The 21,120-nt window shown below is 40.3% G+C and overlaps 1 protein-coding gene and 1 pseudogene across 3 annotated transcripts in view; both read left to right on the top strand.

The window, feature by feature from the left end:
• Gm4070 (predicted gene 4070) overlaps window positions 1–21,120 on the top strand; it is a 58,850-nt gene that overhangs the window by 14,673 nt on the left and 23,057 nt on the right. The gene's annotated exons all lie outside the window — the stretch shown is intronic.
• Window positions 10,604–14,951, top strand: Gm18852 (predicted gene, 18852; annotated as a pseudogene). Its single transcript, NR_040453.1, has one exon. The product of NR_040453.1 is annotated as a predicted gene, 18852 (transcript).

Below are 21,120 nucleotides of genomic sequence, written 5' to 3'. Positions count from 1 at the left end.
GGAGAGGAGAGGAGAGGAGAGGAGAGGAGAGGAGAGGAGAGGAGAGGAGAGGAGAGGAGAGGAGAGGGATAAACATCAGAGGCCTTAAGATCTGGGAAAATGACATAAATATTCAAAATAAGCCAGGTGTAGTGGCTCATGCCTTCAGTCCCAATACTCAAGAGGCAAAAGGAGGAGACTCTCTGTAACATGGAGCCTGGTCCACATAGTGAGCTCCAGGAATCAGACTACATAGTAATATTCAATTTTTTAAAAATAGGGAGTAGAGAGAAGATTTTTTTAAAAAGCAATAATAAACAAAACATGAAAAATTAACCAGGTCAAAAGGCAGATTAAATTCATTTTTTTGTAATATAGGATTTAATAGTTAAGTTGATTCAGTTAGAGGAAATTTTCCAATAAAATCTAGATATATAATTTCCATGTCTTTACTGGGATCAATCAACGATGGTCACAGTTTTTTTGCAATAAAAATGCAACTATGTGTTTTGAAATTATTAATAAATGTATTGACCCTTGTATGATTTATAGAAATAGAAGAATTCATGGGAATAGAGTACAACTGAAGATACAAGGAAAGAAAGAGACACATATAGGCAAATAGCTAGGAACAGGAAAATGTTGTAGATATTGTTAACCATGGCACACCATCTTTTAAAGTACCTCCATTTTGATTACACAACTTCTCCCTGAGATAACAAATAGCTTCACACAGCTTTTCTTACTAGTAAAATTCCCTACTATGGTCAAGCCTAACTTCTCAAGATGAAACTGAAGTCTTCTTCCTTTGAAGGAAACCCGATTTGACACTCCTAAACACTAGTCCTTGAGTGAGGGGCACTCCCTTCTGTTCATTCTTCATCTCCTCACAGCCAGGCACCTGAATGGGCTGTAAGTCTTCACCAGACACTGCTTCTCCCATGGAAAAACCCACTGTGCCTCCAGATGCATTTTCTCCAGGGTAAACTTCTAGATCAGAAAAAAATGCCAAATTCTCAGCCTACCAAAATAGTTAAGTCTATGTTCTCCAGCGGCATCATTACTGACTTGTAACTATTCCTTAGAGCCCACCTTACATGCTAGCCCCTTTGAGTTACTTTTTTCTTTTTCAAAGCTAAACTATGTTCAATCCCAGGACTTAAAGACATCTTTACCAGTCAGCAAGAATCCGGTCAGCTCCACCATTTTCCATTCCTGACCTCAACACCAAGAATGAAAAGTCCTACTCTGCCCACATCCCTGCCTTGCCCTTCAGCTCTCAACCACAAGTGGAGAACATGAAGTGTGCTATGAGGAGCAAGCCAGTTAGTAGCTCTCTTCACGGCCCCTACATTGGCTCCTACCTCCAAGTCCCTGCCTTGTTTTAAGTTCCTGCCTTGGTGCTAAATAATGATGTGGAAGAATAAGCAACATAAACCCTGAAGTCTCTCTTCTATCTCTTGCATTCTGTTCATGATGCTTGCATCTATGACTCCTGAACTCTTTCCTATGTTTTCTATCTCCAAGATTGTCTCCCTTTGTGAATTTTTTATTGTTTCCATTTCCATTTTTAGATCCTGGATGGTTTTGTTCAGTTCCTCCACCTGTTTCCTTGTGTTTTCCTATAATTCTTTAAGTGATTTTGTGTTTTCTATTTAAGTCTTCTACCTGTTTACCTGTGTTCGCTTCTATTTCTTTAAGGGAGTTATTTATGTCCCTTTTAAAGTCCTCTATCATCAAAATGAGAAGTGATTTTGAATCAAAGTCTTGCTTTTCTGGTGTGTTGGCATAACCTGGGTTCAGTGTGGTGAGAAAACTGGGTTCTGATGATGCCAAGTAGTCTTGGTTTCTGTTCCTTCTGTTCTTGCAATTGCTTTCACTGGTTATCTCCTGTGTTAGCTGGTTTTGCTGTCTCTGACTTTGGCTTATCCCCCCTGCAAGCCTATGTGTCAGTACTCCTGGGAGATCAGTTCTCTCTGGGAGGAAATTAGGTATGGAAAGCTGTGGTACAGAATCAGCCATGGGGTGCAGTTAAAGACCAGAAGGATCCTTTCCCCAGCTAATCCTTGTTTGCTGTGCCCTGGTAGCTCTGGGAGGATCTCTCTTGGGCCAGTAATTTGAAGAGAACTGATGGTCTTACCTTTGCTTGCAGGTGCTTAGGCACTCTTGGGATACCAGCTCTCTTCTGGCGGTATTTTTGAATGTGATTCTCTGGCACAGGATCAGCTCTGGACACAGGGGGAGACTAGAAACCTCCCATCCTAAGCTGCCCCTTGGTTCATGTGTCTTCAGGGTTCTGAGGAGATTCTCTGAGCAGCAGTGGTGGTCCTACCTTCACTCACAGGCCTGTCCACACTCCCAAGAGTGTTGTTTCCTCCCGGTGCTATTTGGGTATGGGGCCCTGTGGCAGATGATCTGCTACAGGCAGAGACAAAAACCAAAAGGCTCAAATCCCAGGCCTCCACTTGGTTCCTGTGTCCTCCAGAGCAGTATTTATAAAGTACCTCTACTACCACATAAGCTCAGCCTCTTCTGACCTCTGTGAGCCATATCAAGTGCTACAGGACTATGTACCGAAATCTGACAAAAATAATGATTCAAGATCATGGAAAAGAAACTTTAACTCAGATATAAAAAGCATTCAGCAAATTTGTTATAGATCTGTTTTAAAACAAGACCAACAGATATATGAAAAATGTTCAACATAATTAATAATGAGAAAAATTAAAATCACAGAAAGTTACTGACATTTAAATATATAAATATTACTACTACTCAAAAGACTGCAAAAAAAGTTAGTCAAGATAACAGAATGATAGGGAATTAGGTAGATATGCATATAGCTGTTATTATAAGTGGTACCTATGCTCCCCAAAATATAATAGAACTGCCAGGTGAACTAGCACTCTCACAACTGGCCAAATGTTCAAAGGAAATCGCAAACACATTTTGGGCACACATTTGTGTCCCTATACTTGTGACTGCAGTGCCCACAAGTTTAATTAATTTAGGAGTTCATCAACGAATAAGTTGATAAAGAAAATGTGGTGTACTCATGTACATGTGCACACACACACACATACACACACACACATACACACACATACACACACACACACACACACACACACACACACACACACACACGCACACACACACACACACCTTCCCATTCTCCCCTCCTGTTTCTCTTTTGAGAAGGGAAGAGGTGCCAATCCATGCTGGCACATCAAGTAGCAGCAGAACTATACACATCCTCTCCCACTAAGACCATACAGTGCAACTCAGCTAGGATAAAGTGATCCAATGGGAGGCAAAAGAGACAGAGTTGCACCCTACCACCAACTGTTAGGGGACCCACATAAAACCATACAGCATATCTGCTGTATATATGTGGCTTAGGTCCTCCCCATGCATGCTCTTTGACTAGTGGTTCAGTTTCTGTGAGTCCTCATGGACCCAGAATAATTGGCTCTGTAGGTCTTCTTGTGGTGTCCTTGATCCCTCTGGCTCCCTCAGTCCTTTTGTCCATTCTTACAGAAGACTCCCTGAGCTGTTATTGATGTTTGGCTATGGCTCTCTGCATCTGTTTCTATCAGCTGCTGGATGAAGGCTATCAGAAGACAGTAATACAAGGTTCTTGTCTGCAATCAGAGCAGAGTATCATTAATATTGTCAGGGGTTAGCTCTCTCCCATGGGATGGGTCTCAAGTTGTGCCAGTCATTGGTTGGCCATCACCTCAAGCTCTGCTTCATCTTTATCCCTGAACATCTTGTAGGCAGGACAAATATTGGGTTTAAGGTTTCATGGGTTTCCTCTACTGGAAGTCTTCCCTGGCTACTGGAGGTGGCCACATCAGCCTCTAAATCCCCCACTACAGAGATTCTCTGATAGGGGTGCCTCCAAAGACTCCAAGGAGCCTCTCTGACCGAGGTCTGTGGCTAGTCTTGGTTTGATTTTCAAAGGTGGTAGGCTACAGACCTCTAGATATCCTAGTCACTCCTGGAAAATATATGTTCTGTTTATAGACATTCTGTATTCCAGGACTGCTTATGTAGTTATGATTGTTTGTGTGAGTCCTTAAATTAAATCCAGAAATATCTCTTCCCATTAAAGTGATTCTGTTTCCTTATACCATACTATAAAGGGAGCACAAAAGTCTTGGGACTGGAGAGGTGGAACAGTGATTAAAAGTACTTGCTACTCTTCAGAAGAACAGGGTTTGGTTCTCAGCACACATCAAATGTTCACAGCTACCTTTAACCCTAGTTTCAGAAGTTGCAGTGCCCTCTTCTAATCTCCACAGGCACCAGGCATGCACATGGTACATATACATGCATGCAGGCCCACAAATATATAATAAAAATGGACAAATCTGTTTTTTTTTCTGTTTCTTCTCAGATCTTATCTGGAAGCTACACAAACATGGGAGAGTTAACTGACCTCTCACTAAATGATCCTCTTTTCTATTCTCTAGGATCCTAATTAGGGTCTGAGATAATTTGTTTGCTGTGTTCTGCTGCATTGTTGGTTGAAAGTGTGGTATTTAGACTGGTTCACTACTGCCTTCTGAGATTTCTGAACAGTCCTTGAAACGTCCATAATCTTGTTTAACAACTGAAATTAATACCAACCTCAAAATACACTAAAGTGTGAGTGTCTCCACTATGAAAGAATGGCTGAGTGTTCACTTTCACCAGAAGTAGAGAGCAATAGTATAGAAATTTAAGCTAAACTATAAAGTTGGAAGGTTTTAATAGTATAGCCAATCAAACTCCTAGGAGTTTACAGGTATAAGCCACCACTGAAAGGAAGATAAAAACATTTGTTCAACAAAAACATTCAATGAAACATCATTTTTAAAAAATGTTGGGGGTATGTGTTGTACAGAATTAATGTTCTCCCTCTTCTGGTTTTTGCTGCTAGCAGAAAGGTTAACATAAAAGGTGGCTGATGATGGTGTTTCTCTACCCATTGCAATAAAAAACACTAAGTAAAAGTATTCTGGGAGAAAGAACACACCCAGTGCATTTCCAGGATCAAAGAAGTCTGGTTGCAGTAATACTGGCCAGTGGATAGTAGACTTAGACATCCAAACTGTTCCAAGTTCTTAGTGGATCTCTGGGTTGGGTTATTCTGACTTGTATTGCCAGGATAACAAGAAAGAAAAAAAAATCCTGTAAATGTGAGTTTGTGTCAAGTCATTTTATTTGGAGCTGTTGTTCTGAATTGCCCTTATGGACCAGAGAAACCCAGAACCAGATGGGCTCAAATTCTGTTATGATATCTTTATTACCTAAACTTTGAGCTGTTTGAATTAGATCAATTAGGCATATGGAGCAGTTGTTAAGGTGTGTACTTGAACATACTGATAAATTTTAAACATAAGAATCACAATAAAACATAAGTACATCACAAAGAAATCTTTCATATACCAGGGCTGGTTGATATGCATGGGAGGCCTCCCCTTTTCTGAAGTGAAACAGAGGAGGAGTGGATGGGGAGCGGGGAAGAAATAAGAGGAGAGAAGAGTGGGGAAACTGTGGTTGGGTATAAAATGAATTAATTAAAATTAAAAGGAATAAATTAAAAAGTATTTTGTGACTATAATTATATCATTTCCCCTATTTCCTTCCTCCCTCAAAACATTCCCATGCACCCAGCTTTTATCTTTTATTCTCTTTCAAATTCATGGCATCTTTGTGTGTGTGTGTGTGTGTGTGTGTGTGTGTGTGTGTGTGTGTCTACATGTTTGTGCTTATAATATATAGCATATATTATAATATTACATATTATATGTGTATATATATGCATGTACCACACACATATATAGTGTTAGCAATTATTCTAGTCTTCACACAAAAGAGCTACCTAGCAACAGCTTGCTTCTCTGCCTGCCAGGTAGAGCCAGGAGCCAGGCATATAAGGACTTCTCAGCTTGCATCTCTTCTCTCTCTCTCTCTCTCTCTCTCTCTCTCTCTCTCTCTCTCTCTCTCTTTCTCTACCTCTTCCCTTTCTCCTTCCCCCTTCCCCTCCCTCCCTGTCCATCTCCCCCTCCCTCTCTCTCCCTCTCTCTGTCTTTCTCTGTCCCCCTTTCTCTGCCTCTACCCCTTTCCAGGTCCCTACTCTGCTACCTGACTCCCTTCCCCCAATAAACTTCTTTTTGTACTACACCTGTCACATGGTGATTATTCCTCAGGGGAACACCTTATAGGGGTCTGCTAAGGTATACCCTTCCAACACACTGTATTGCATTTTTAAAAACACAACATATAATATATGTTATCATATATAATTTATAGTAGGAACACACATATATATAAAATTATTATGCATATTATATTATATATGTATTATATATCATATAGACAATATGTGTTATATATTATATATGCATATGTTATGTGCATTATGTATACTATATATCTGACTTTTATAATTTTCCATCTCCTTTTCTGCAATGATCCCTGAGACTTAGGTATAGGAGTTGCATTGTAGATGGATCAGTTAGGCTTGATCGCCACAATTCTGCTACTTGATTTGTTATAATTTTCTGTATTTGACTCAGTCTGTTACAGAGGTTTCTTGATGAGGATTTAGACTATACTTATATGTGTATATAGGGTATGTCCTCAATATAAGGACAAATACTTAGGATGTAATTATGGGTTATGCTGGTTTAGTAAAGTGGCAATTGCATGGTCTGCAAATATATGACATCATTAGCACTGATAGGTTGGCTAGGTTTCCTGTCTTGTTGGCATGAGTTCTGTCTTGTTGAGCAGGTTTTAGATTAAATTAGAGAACTATTGGTTATGCTATAGTATTTGTGACACACCTGCAGCGCTCATGCCATTCTGGTTATTGTGGTTGTCCATAGGCATCATAACTAGCTTGCTTCTACCCTTTAAAGCTTGCATAGCTCCTTCTGCTAACATGAAAGCTAGTTCTCAAAGAGGAAGCTTTCAGGTCATATCTAGCTCAAGTCCTCTGGGCCCTGTGTCTGAAGTGCATATCTTCAGCAACAGACACTTATCTTCTACCTCTAAGGATATGGGGTTGTCAGGGGCAATAGAAATAACCCATAATGTTTTGGGAGTCTCTTGGACAACCCTGACCTAAAGAGGGTTTCTCAGCTTCCCACACCTTTTGTTGGGGTTTTTATTAGATGGTCTATAGTTCTTGAGGGAAGCACTGTCAGCCCAGATGGGAAACTTTCCCTTAAACTATATATGTATATTCACACATTGATTTATGTATATTATAGGTATTTTTAGTAGAAAGTTAATAGTATGATTACTTGTGACTTTGTCAGGTAGCCATACTATTATTTTGTTCTTCTCCCTCATTCTTCTATATTTATCTTTCTCTCCATCCTTATTTAGAGCCCCTCACATTTCCCTATTACCTCTTTCAGATCAGTTGTGCTTTATTTGTTATTCCTTCTTTTTTGCTACACACACACACACACACACACACACACACACACACACACACACACATTCCCTTTTATTTTCCTGGTTTCAGCAGTTAATCCAGATTATATACTCATTCTGACAAGTTGGATCTAGGATCCTCAAATGAGAGAGAACTCTTGCTCCTTGTCTTCCTGGGTCTTGTCTCAGTACAATCTTTTCTAGTTCCATCCATTTACCTGAAAGTTTTATTATTTCATTTTTCATTATAGCTGAAAAGCATTCCATAGTGTGTATGTGCCACATTGCATTTCCATTTATTGGTTGAAGGGTATTTAGGTTGTTTCCATTTCCTAGCTATTGTGAACACAGCAGCAATGAATATGCAATATGCAATGAATGATCAAATTCCTGTGGAGTCGGTGTCAGTCCTCCAGGCATACAAGGAGAGACACAGCTGGGTCATATGGTAGACTCATTTTTAGCTTCCTGAGGATTCTGCACACTGATTTCCAGAATGACTGGAACATTTTTGCAATCACGACATCAGCAAATGAAAGTCCCCTTTCTCCATGATTAACTTTTAGCTTATTAAATATTTTCCACACTGATTTTCAGAGCGGCTAGACCAGTTTGTAATCCCACAAAGAAAGAATGAGAGTTTTCCTCTCCCCATATCTCACTACCCAGCATTTGTTGCAACTTGTTTTGTTAATCTTTGCCATGCTGGATGGGGTAAGATGAAATCTCAAATTTGGTTTGTTGATGTTGTTTCTTTCATCTTTAACATTATAATACAATTACATTATTTCCTCTTTCCCTTTCCTTCCTCTAAACCCACCTATATATCTATCTCTCTGTGCTCTTTTTCAAATTCATGGCCTCATTTTCATTGCTATTACATACACAGAGATAAAATAATCAAAATTGTTTTAAGTTTGCCCAATTGTTAGAGATAATGAACTTTTTAAAATATTTCTTAGTCATTTTGTTTCTTTTTTTTTTTTTTTTGAGAACTCTCTGTTCAAATCCCAAGCCCATTTTTAAAAAGAGTTGTTTGTTTTCTTGACTCAGAAGTGCTGTGTTTTATAAAACGATGGTATAATTGCAGCAGAAGGGAAGTTGTCCCCCTGAATAATCCACCTGTGCGAGAGACCTAATACAAAGACAATTTATATTGGTGGTGAAGGGATGGGGACTTAGAAAGGAACAGTGACAGAGAACAGGGGAGGTCAGAGAAGGACAGAAGAGAAAGAGTCCATCAGGGAACTCATGAGGAAAAAAAGACTAAAGAATGGGAGAGAGGAAAAAGAGAGGAAGGAGAGAGGGGAGAGACAGAGATAGAGACACTGGGGGGAGGAGAGAGAGAGAGAGTGAAAGGTGAGAGCTGGAGTAGCTGACCAGTCCCTCTTATACACCAGGTTGGACTGCACCTGGAGATGATGTAAGCTGTTGCTAGGTTGTTGTTGCTAGGTACCTGGGAGGAGCCTAGTGTGATTGTAAGCCAATAAAATATATAATTGGCAAACATTCTCTCCCATTCTCAGGGCTTCCTCATCACCTGATTATTTCTATAGCTGTGCAAAACCATTTTAGTTTTGTAAAGTCCTCCCTATTAGTTCCTGCCAGAACTGTTGAACAAGTGAAGTCCTATTTAGAAACTGAGGGTTGGGGAGAGTGTGTGGAGGAATGGATTGTCAGACTCACCTGACAAAATCCTGGAGAAAAATTGCAAGGGCGGAGAAGTTGGATGTGGAGTAAGAGAAGCCTGTGGTCAGAAGCAGGCAAATCAGGATCTAATGAAAGCCTAGAGAGCTGTTGTGACACTGGGGTGACCAGACTAAACCAGAGTACAGGATTTGGGTCCTAGACTATATCAAGGGGTGAGATGTATAGAGAAGAGCAGAAGAACTCATCCTAATTGACCCTGGAGAAGAATGTGCAGGATCTGACCAGGCAGAGACATTGGGTGCCATGCCCAGCTATTTACAGGAAGGGTGGATATTTGAATTCAGGTTCGAATACTCATACCTCTCTCCCCAGCTCTCAATCGCAAAAAAAGCAAATGAAGCTAAACGTGCTCTTTTATAACAGCATTAATCTCATCTTCAAAAATAAGATATCTTGCCAGTCATGAAAATACACGTCTTTAATCCCACTGCTCAGAATGTATAATCTCTGAATTCAAAGCCAGGTTGATAATAGTTACTAAAACAAAACAACTAGTTGTTGGGGTTGGGCTGTGGCTCTCCTATCCGTGTTCCAGCCTGGGAGGCATCTTGTAGAGATTTGAAGTTGTCAGAACAGCCTTTTAGCAGAAACTCACCAAATTCAGTTTGTAGTAAATGCCAGAAAATCTTGGAGAACCAGTTCAGCCTTGGAGCAGGTGGCAGGCAGTGTAACATCAAAGGAGAGTGATGAGAAGCAGCACAGCAGGTGGTCCTGCCTCAGTGGCAAACGCATCCTGCCTAGGATGAAGGAGGGTACAACTAGTAGTGTGTCTAAATGCCAGGAGAGAAATGTAATGTTATGAAATAACCTACAAAGACATGACAAAGCCAGGCATGGTGATGCACACTGGTAATTCCAGCAGTCAGGAGGCAAAAGAAAAAAATCATGAGTAAGAGTCCAATCTAGACAAAATAACAAGCTCCAGGCCAGCATGAGCTACATAGTCAAACACTGTCTGAAGAGGAAGGAAAAAGTGATAGAGCAATAGGAATAGAACCAGTCAACACGGTTTCACAAAAATTAATAAGGAAAGCATAATCAACAGATGATATCAATTGTTTTTAAAAACATCAACCAAGAAAACTCATGTATGTTATCAAATACTATCCTTCACATTAATTCACTCAAAGCAATTGATTCTTTCAAAGAGAAAGCTTTAAAATCAGGCAAAGTGTCAGGCAATGGTGGTGCACACCTTTAGTCCCAACACTCAGGAGGCACAAGCAAGGAGATCTCCAAGTTCAGGACCAGGTCTACAAACTGAATTTCAGAAAAGCTAGGGCTACTCAAAGAAACACTATCTTGACAACAAATGGAATCAGGAAAAGTGGCAACTCAATATAGTATCCAACAAAAGAGGTCATGCTGAGAACACTCACAATGAAAGGCTACACTTACGCAAACACACACACATACCCACACACAAATTTGTATCCAAATCCACTTAAAAAATTACAGGGGATGAAAAAGATTAACAGATTTGAAATATGAGTAATTCATTTTTCTGGCCACACAGCTGGAACTTCCTAAGGTCAGGACACAGAAAAAACTAACTATAATCTGTTCCTCACACTGCCATGGCAACAGTAAAGTGCCTCCCTGATGAGCCTAAACTAGGAAGTAGAAGACACTGACAGAAGTGGGACTATCTGTAAACTACAGGCTGCCTAAGCTTCCAAAAGACCTGGGTTTGACCTCTAGCCAGGCCTTACATTATTTGGACAAAAGAAATCTCCAGAAACTGAGGTCCCAGACACAGCACACTTGGGAGAAAAAGGCTCTGGAGAAGCTGCTGGACCTCTCACAGCCAAATAGTTTTGCAGAGCTGCAGGAGACTCCAGGGGAGATGATAAAGAACAGGCAGAGGCAGGCAGGCCAGGCACTGCAGGCACTGAAAGCCTTGCAGTCAGAAGGGAAGCACAGAGAGGAAGAGGCAGTGAGGAGAAAAGAAGCAGAGCTGAGACAAGCAATGGAGATCCCTGAGGAGTGCTGGCCAACAGCTGAAGTGTCCCTAGAAGACATCACTGAAATAATGGAGAGACATCTCAGTCACATGGAACAGACCCTGGCTCACAGTCCAAACCTCTCAGAAGGAGACCTGGTAAGATGGGCATCTGGAGGGCTGGCCCCACAGGGAATTTATAAGACCAGCCACCAAAGAAGCCTGATTCAGAAGAGAGAAGAGCTACTCAGTGTCCCCAAGCAGTTCTCACTTGTTGACCCAGAACACTGCATGGAGATAAAAACAAAGGAATTTTCATCTTTTGAAGAACAACCCATGTTTACACAGATTGTGGAGAGGATGGGTTTCAGTTCAAACTCCTTAGTTAAAGACAAGGTTGGGGACTTAAGAAGCTGGTATGTATGGGTCAAAACAAACAGAAAGAATCTGAGGATACCCACCAATCATATTCAGAGCAAACTTATTGTTGCTCAGCCAAGTTCAGCTACATTCTATTGGCTACCTACCATTTTCACATCAATGATCTTCAACTCTCCAAGGTTGCTCTCCAGAAACTAAAAAGTATTGAAGAACTCCTGGAACAGACTACACTCCACTGAGATTCACTACCCTTACTGAGGAACAGGGCTGAAAACTTTTTCCACAGGTTTGGCTCTCATGCTAACAAATGCCTTCTGCACCTGGGGGGAATCTACTGCTGAAAAGACATTTCAGAAGGTTTCTAAAGTAAGAAAAGCTGGCAAGATGCAAGTAAATCTCCACAGGACAAGAGCTACAGTCACAAAATCAGCAGATGTGTCGTGTCTCTACCCCCATAGTGTCCTTCATTAGGGTTGGAAATGGCCTCTCTGCTTCCAAATCTCAGATCATGAACTCTCTTCTCAGTAAACGTAAACATGATGTGTTTTTTCACAGATACTGAAGAGGAAGCAACAAACAGTGTGTTCTGATGTGGGGAGTGTTGGAAATCTGCTGGTTCTGGCCAGCCAGCCAAAGTGAGGACATGTTTGACAAGAGTCTGACTTTCACTAATCTTCCTGGAGATGCCAAGGAACAAACCCAACAACTCAGATTTTTCCAATATATCTCTTCTACCATAGTGGTCCTCATGCCAGTTTCTGATAACAGTAAAGAAAACCAAAAGCTTGTCAGACACCTCTGTCAGTCATCAACACTTTTGATTTGCTTGATTGATGACAAAGAAAAGGCCATAGCAAATATTTCTGGTAAAAGAATGAGAATTGGCATCAAGAATAGAAATGAGGCAGAATTAACAGAGGAGCTCACCAAAGCCATCAAACGTTTTCTAGTGCTCTCTAACACTGCTCTCAGTTTAGAGGACTGTTCACAGACAGCTGGAGAACAAGGATTCCTCATTGATGAAGACCAGAGAGACTGCAAGGAAGCCAAAGAAATGCCTCAGACTATAATGGCCCTTCTGGAGGAATACAAGTTATCTCAGACAAAAGGAAATTTACTACCCTTTCAAGGACAACTTTGGCATCTTTGGTGTAAGAAGGACAAAGAATTCTATCATCTGACAGAAAAAGGGAATCAGAGCACTGAACAACACAAGAGTGAGATTGCAACATGTAAATGAATAAGACATTCACAGAAGAACTTGGCTTTGATTATGTGCTTGTTGTAAACATAGAAGGACTTCGGGCTCCAGAACTCAACAACAAATCTCAGAATTGGGACCATGAGTCGGCAACATTAGTCATTGCCTTTGGAAACTTGACTCTGATCAATATTTTTGGGTAGAATCACTCAGACATTCAGGACATCCTAGAAATATCTGTTCAAGCATTTCTGAGAATGAAACAAGAAAAAATCTCCCCCAGTTGCCTCTTTGTCAATCAGAATGTGGGAGAAGTTACAGCAAAAGACCAAACTATGGAAGGACAGAGGAGACTGGAACAGAAACTGGATGAAATGACTGCATTGGCTGCAGAGTTGGAAGACTGCTCAAACATAACCCGTTTCAGTGATGTAATTAAGCTTGATGCCAATCGCTATGTCTACTACTTTGCTTACCTCTGGGATGGCAATCCGCCAGTGGTCCGTCCCAATCCTCACTATAGCTACAATGTCCAGGAACTAAGGAATGCAATTCTTTCAACTGCCCAGCAGGAATCTAGGGGAAGGAGCTTGAAAATCTTAGATTTCAAATTCAGAGTTCAAGATTTGTAGAAAGCCCTTGTCAGTGAAAACATCAGTTTCAGTTTCAGGAACACCCAAGAGGTCATAGCCATGAGCAAACTGGAAACCATGTATAGCCACTGGACCTGGGAGCTAAGGAGTCATGTACTGGACTTACAGAATCATCTGGACAATCAGATTCAAAATGGGAAAATCCTGACACTCACATCTAATTTGCTGGAGAATCCACTTGGTAAGAAATATGAAACCATCAAACATGAATTTGACAAATATTTCAAAGAAGACCCAGATAGTGAATTATTGGTTCAGTGGAAAGCAAATTTTGAACACAATCTACTAATCCTTAAAGACACACTTATTTCAGATGTCAGAAGGAAATGCAATTAACATATCAGTCTTTAAAAAAGCCAAAAAATTCTTGATACCCAAAAATCACAATATGAAAATCAGTTGTTAGAGTGGAGCTGACAGTTAGTTTTAAGTGAGACTGGTTAGGAATCAAGTGACAAAGAATTGGAAGAGAATTTCAGTCTACTTTGAAAAAGTGGATCTACAATGTGTCTTCCAATGTCCCTCATGTCACAGAGCCCAGCATTGTCTTCAGATTCTGAAAATATCCTTCTGGAATATTTCAAGAAGGAGAAAACTATTGTGCAAAGACTAAAAATAAAGTCTCGAGAAACTTTTAAAATCAAATATGGCAAACATATCCAAATGAAAAAAGAACATGTTGTATTTACAAAGAGTTTAAAACCTCATCACAAATTATCCATGGATGTCACTACTAACAATATTCTTTATAAATTTACTGAAACACTTAAAAACATTTGGAAGCAAAAGCGTGATTACAGTCAGAATTACTTTCATGAAATCTTGAAGATCATAGAAAATGAGCTGAAATCTGAACCCTGTGAGGGAGACTACACATTTACCAAAGACTACATCATTGACTTATCCTTGTACTTATTCCAAAGAGCATCCAAGGATTTCAGGAAAATGCATGAGGCATTCAAGAGTGCAAATGATCCTGTGAACTATCTGGAGTGAATAGAGAATAGATGATTATCCAGCCTAGCTGAACAACTTCGAAAATAAGATATAAGATAAACTGTTTGTTTCTTGGTAAATACAAATTGGTCAACATCTAAGCATAGAGAAAAGTTGCTACTGTAGACTTGGCTTGCTTAATCTTTGTTAATCAATGACGAAAGAATTGTGGCTTTGGGATTAGTATGAAGGAAAAGATAGATGAAAGAAAGTTAGGTGAGAAATGTTTCATTAGATGTGAGTTTCAAAAGAGGAATACACAATCAATACTCCTGTTGTAATTTCCTGTTGTGTGATGGCTTGATTCTGTTTTTGAAGAACATGGGTTTTGGTGATTGTTTTTAGAAAATTTGTAACTTGTAATCAGGTAATCTTTTACAAACATAGAGAACTTTGTCTTAGATGATGTTAAAAGGATAACTGAAAATAAAGTTGTTGGAGCTCACACTTTGCAGATTGCTTCCTCCACCAAATGTGTGAGCATGTGCCTGCTTTATTTACATCATCACCAACCCCATATCCCCTCATTTGATCATTGACATAGCTAGTCTTTAACATCCTAGTATCAATTTAAGTTGCATTATAAATGAAATAAGTCAAAATACATCAGTAACTATTGTAAGACTTGAAGATCTTCTATTAAAAAGATTTTACTTCTCTCTGATTTGATATCTCCTGCTTTCTCCAAGTGTACTAAATAAATTAATGTTTATTCTTTTGGCTTTCTTTTTGCTTGTTTACTTTGATTTTGGTTGCTTTCTGTTTTTGTTCTTTTGGGAGGGTATTGTTCTCATGTGTTACCTATTTTTCTTTTATTGCATGTTTGTGCGTTTGTTTGAAAGAAATGAACATACTAATAATAAAATTGTATCAGTATGGGTGTGGGCTATCAGACCAATTTCCTAGTTGCCTGGAAATCAATCTTCTCTTAGAGGCCAGCAGATGAAGATGTAGACCTCTCTGCACCTCCTGTACCATGCCTTCCTGCATGATGCCATGTTCCCACCTTGATGCTACCAGATTGAACATCTAAACCTGTTAGCCAGCCCCAATTAAATGTTGTACTCATAAGGATTGCCTTGGTCATGGTGTCTGTTCACATTAGTAAAACCCTAAGTAAGACAATGTTTAACAATGATTTTGAATGTGGGTGATCTACAATCACCTAGGAGACAAGCCTCCAAGTACACCAGTGAAAGATATTTTTAGATTGGTAGTCTATGTCCATGAGAGTTGACAATGATTAGATTACTGGAGGTAGAAGGACTGTCTGTAGCTGGGAAGCACCATTTCCTGGCCTGAAGTCCTAGACTACATAAAAAGGAGGAAATTCCCTGAGCACAGAGCATTCACTGCTCTCCTTTGTTGGAGATCCAGAGCTCAAGTTTCTGTCTCTACAACATCTCCCCACCTTGAACTCACACCATGACTGAAGCTATTCTTCCTTCAGTGACTCTGTCTAGTATTTGTCCCAGCAATAAGTAATGTTACCTACACTAGGTACTTTTCTGCTCTTAAGATAAAATAACCAAAAGCTACTTACAGAAGAAAAAGATGGTTTGGCCATGGTTCTGGAAGTCTAAGAGTCCCTCACACTGGGAAAGCACAGCAACAAAAATCAGGAGCAAGAAGCTGAGAGGTCACATCTCAACTTCACAAAGAAAACAGAGAGGGCAAACTGTGAGTTATTGAAGCTATAATCTCCTAAGCATGATGCCAATGTTTTACTTCTCACAGCAAATCTACATAGGTCTGAGAAGAAATGAGGTATATCCTAAAAATTTATACCCCCACAAACAGTGTAACCAGATGGGGATTAAGCACTGAAATATATAAGCCTACAGGCCACTTCTCATCAAAATCACAATATTCCACTCCTGACCCCTATAAACTCAGAGCCATATCAAAATACAAAATGCATTTACTCCAACATTTAAAAAAATCCACATAATATTTAATAGTCATGGATTAAAACTCCACAGTCCAAAGTCAATTCTCAGACTTGAGGAAGACTACTAACTGACACCATGAACAATCATAAAGTTTTTTTTTTTTAATCATAAAGTTAAATAAGAGTTTTTTAAAAGAATTACATATTTTCTTCTTTCTTATTATATATTTTGTTTATTTTTCATTTCAAATGTTATCCTCTTTCTTAGTTTCCCCACAAACCCCCAACCCCTATTCCTTTCTCCTTCTCTCTGCTCATCAACCCACCTACCCCTGATTCCTGGCCATGGCAATGTCCTATACTGGGACATAGAACCTTCACAGAACCAAGGGCCTCTCCTCCCACTGATGACTGACTGATTAGGCCATCCTCTGCTACATATGCAACTAGAGCCAAGAGTCCCACAATGTGTTTTCTTTTTTTGGTGGTTTAGTCCCAAGGAGTTCTGGAGATACTGGTTAGTTCATATTGTTGTTCCTCCTATGGGACTGCAAACCCCTTCGGCTCATTGGGTACTTTCTCTAGCTCCTTCATTGGGGATCTGTGCACCATCCAAGGATGGCTATAAGTATCCACTTCTGTATTAGTCAGGCACTGGCAAAGCCTCTCAGGAGACATTTATAACCTGTCAGCAAGCTCTTGCTGGCATCCACAATAGTGTCTGGTTTTAGTGTGGAACTATCTAGGATAGATCCCCAGGTAGGGCAGTCTCTGGATAGTCATTCCTTCAGTTTCTGCTCCACACTTTGTCTCTGTAACTCCTTCCATGGGTATTTGTTCCCCCCTTCTAAGAAGAACCGAAGTATCCACACTTCAGTCTTCCTTCTTTTTGAGTTTCATGTGTTTTGCGAATTATATCTTGGATATTCTGAGCTTCTAGCCTAATATCCACTTATCATTGAGTGTAGATCATGTGTGTTCTTTTGTGATTGTGTTACCTCACTCAAGATGATATCCTCCAGATCCACCCATTTGCCTAAGAATTTCATAAATTCATTGTTTTTAATAGTTGTGTAGTACTCCATTCTGTAAATATATCACATTTTCTGTATCCATTTGTCTGTTGAGGGACATCTGGGTTATTTCCAGCTTCTGGCTATTGTAAATAAGGCTGCTATGAACATAGTGGAGCATGTTTCCTTATTACCAGTTGGAACATCTTCTGGGTATATGCCCAGGAATGGTATTACTGGATCCACTGGTAGTTCTATGTCCAATTTTCTGAAGTAATGGCAAACTGATTTCCAGAGTGGTTAGTTATACCAGCTTGCCATCCCACCCGCAATGGAGGAGTGTTCCTTTTCCTCTACATCCTCACAAGCATCTGCTGTCACCTGAGTTTTTGATCTTAGCCATTCTGATTGGTGTGAGGTGGAATCTCAGGGTTGTTTTGATTTGCATTTCCCTGATGACTAAGGATGTTGAAATTTTTTTAGGTGCTTCTCAGCAAGTTACATATTTGCTGAGAACATAGCAGAAAATATGTTCCCATTTCAAAGTGGGGATTTTGAGGAAAGAGTAAAGAAAAGCAAGCAGAAATCCACAAGGGAAAATTCCAAGACTTCTAGTTCTGTATCTAGTGTATAAAGTATAGGCATACTTACTCTCAAAGGACTTCTATGTATCCAGCCCTCCAGCTCTACTGCCTGGAATGTACAGTTCTTACTTATTCTACGCCCACTTTCTGTATGGAGCACCCATTGGCAGATATCTCATGCCTCAGATATCTTCAACAAATTGGGAAAATGTAGTATACATTTTTAAGGAAGATTCACATAGATTCTTACATTGAATCCAACAGCTTTCACTCACACCAACAATGAAAGTGTTCCCCTTTCTCTGAATCCTCACCAGCATTTCTTGTGATTTGTATTTTGACTTTGGCCATTCTCACTGTCTTACAATGAAATCAAAAGTAGATTTACTTTACGTTTCCCTGACAGTTAAAGATATTTATATTTTTTAGAACTATACCTTGGTCATTTGTATTTCTTCTTCTATGAAGTTTGTTTTGCTCCATACCTTATTCTGCAATAGGGCTGTTTTCTTGGTGTTTAGTGTTTTAATGCTTTATATATTCTAGGCAGTAACCCTCTGTCAGATTCAAAATTGATGAAAACTTTCCCCTTCTTTCTGTTTTTCCATCATCATGGTGTTCTTTGCTATCCAGAAGTTTTTAGTCTCAAGAGGTCCTGACTGTCTATTTTGATCTTAATGTCTGTGGCACCACAGTCATTGTTCAGAATGTCCTTATTTATGCCTATGCATTGAGGTGCATTTTCTGCATTCTCCTCTGTTGAAATCAGATTATCAAGTTTTGGTGATTAAGTATTTTCACTTGACACAAAGTGGGGTCATATGGGAAACTGAGGAAGGGATTTCAATTTGAGAATTACCTCTTTCATATTTGCCTGTGGTTGTCTGTCGATCGGGCATTTTCTGAAAAATGATCTATATAGGAGGACCCAGCCACTATTATCATTGTCACTGCAGGACTAGTGACTCTAGATTATATAATAAAATACCTGAGCAAGCCATGAGGAACAAGACAATAAGTAACACTCCTCCATGCTTTCACTTCAGTTCTTCCTTCTAAGTTCCTACTTAATTTACTCAATAATGATCTGTAATGAAAAATTGTAAGCCAAATAAACTGGTCCCTCTTCAAGTTGGCTTCATTCAGTATTTTACCAAGGCAACAGAGAAGCAAACTAGGACACAGCTTTTCTTTTCCAATTTTTTAATTGGATATTTTATTTACTTACATTTCAAATGTTATCCCCTTTCCCAGTTTCCCCTCTGCAAACACCCTATGAAATCCCCCCTTACCCTGCTTCTATGAAGGTGTTCCACCACCCATCCACTTTGGCCTCACTGCCCTAGCATTCCTTTACACTGGGGCATTATACCTTCACAGGACCAAGGGCTTTCCTTCCCATTGATGCCAGATAGGACCCTTCAGCTCCTTCAGTCCTTCCCCTAACTCATCCACTGGGGTTCCAACCCTCAGTCAGATGTTTGGCTGTGAGAATCCATGTCTGTATTGGTCAAGATCTGGCAGACCATCTCAGAGGACAGCTGTACCAGGCTCCAGTCAGCAAGCACTTCTTGGCATCAGCAATAGTGTCTGGATTTGGTGTCTGCATGTGGCCTAGATTCCTAGGTTGGGCAGTTTCTGGATGGCCTTTCCTTCAGTCTCTGCTCCAATCTTTGTCCCTGTATTTTCTTTAGACTTGATCAATTCAGGGTTAAAATTTTGAAGATAGTTGGGTGGCCCCATCGCTCAATTAGGGAGTCATGCTTAACCTCTGGATATGGTCTTGACAAGTTCTCCTTCCCCTTTGTGGGGTATTTCAGCTGCCATCCCCTTTAGGTCCTGAGGGACTCTTGCTTTCCTGGCATCTGGGACTTTCTGGTTGTTATCTCCAAATAAAACCAGATACACTAAAACTTATAGAGGAGAAAGTGAAGAAGAGCCTTGAACACATGGGCACAAGAGAAAAATTCCTGAACAGAACACAAATAGCTTATGCTCTAAGATCAAGAAGGGGTTCAAAATACTCATTGGAGGAAATACAGAGACAAAGTTTGGGCCAGAAACAGAAGGAAAGGCCATCCATTGACTGTCCTACCTGAGGATCCATCCCATATACAGTTACCAAATCCAGACACTATTCTGGATGCCAACAAGTGCTTACTGAAAGGAGCCTGATTAGTTGTCTCCTGAGAGGCTCTGCCAGTGCCTGACAAATACAGAAGTAGATGTTGACAGCCATCCATCAGAATGAGCACAGGGTCCTCAATGGAGGAGCTAGAGAAAGCACTGAAGGAACTGAAGGGGTTTGCAGACCCATAGGAGGGACAACAATATGAACCAACCATTACCCCCAGAGCTCCCAGGGACTAAACCACCACCTAAAGGGTTGGGACCCATGTCTATAGCCACATATGTAGCAGAGGATGGCCTTGTGGGACATCAATGAAAGGAGAGGCTCTTAGTCTTGTGAAAGCTTGACTCACCAGTGTAGGGGAATGTCAGGATAGGGAAGCTGGAGTGGGTAGATTAGTGAAATGGGGGGGGGGAGTGATGGGACAGGGGAGTTTGGGGAGGAGAAATGAGGAAAGTAGATAAAATTTGCAATGTAAATGAAGAAAATCTCTAATTAAAAAAAAAAAAGAACTGCAAGGACAAAAACTGGAGAAGAGACTGAGGGAAAGGCAGTCCAGTGACAGGCTCAACTTGGAATCCATCTCAAGAGGAGGTTTCAAGGTCTGATATTATAACTGATGTTATGGTGTCCTTACAGACAGGAGCCTAAGATGACTGTGCTCTGAGAGGCTCATCCAGCAGCTGACTGAGACTGATGCATATATTTATACCCAGCTATTGGACTGAAGTAAGGGAGCCCTGTGGTTGAATTAGGGAAAGGCTAGAAGAAGTTGAGGAGGAAGGCGACTCCATAGGAAGACCAGCACTCTCAACTAACCTGGAATCCTGACATCTCTCAGACACTGAGCCACTAACCAGGCAGCAAGCATCAGTTTGTCTGAGGCCCCTGAAACATATACAGCAGAGGACTGCCTGGTCTGGCCTCAATGGGAGAAGATGCACCTAAACCTGCGTAGACTTGAGGGCTCAGGAAATAGGGAGGCTGGTGGGAGGGAGCATCCTCTTAAAGACTGGGGGTGGCGGGAGAGGGAAGGGATGAGGATCTGTGTGTGAGGGTGGACCTGGAAGGGGACTATAAAAAAATAAAAGCAATATGAAAAATAAAGAAAGATAGAAATACATCATAGTCCAATAGTATATCTTAGCATTGGTCAATACCTTAGTTATGTTTTATCAGTCTACAAATATATTTCTCCATTA

The sequence above is a fragment of the Mus musculus genome, chromosome 7 (assembly GCF_000001635.26).
Source record: "Mus musculus strain C57BL/6J chromosome 7, GRCm38.p6 C57BL/6J".
In the NCBI taxonomy this organism is placed as follows: domain Eukaryota; kingdom Metazoa; phylum Chordata; class Mammalia; order Rodentia; family Muridae; genus Mus; species Mus musculus.
The sequence above is the reverse complement of the archived record's forward strand: the minus strand, read 5'-3'. Positions and strand labels throughout refer to the sequence as shown.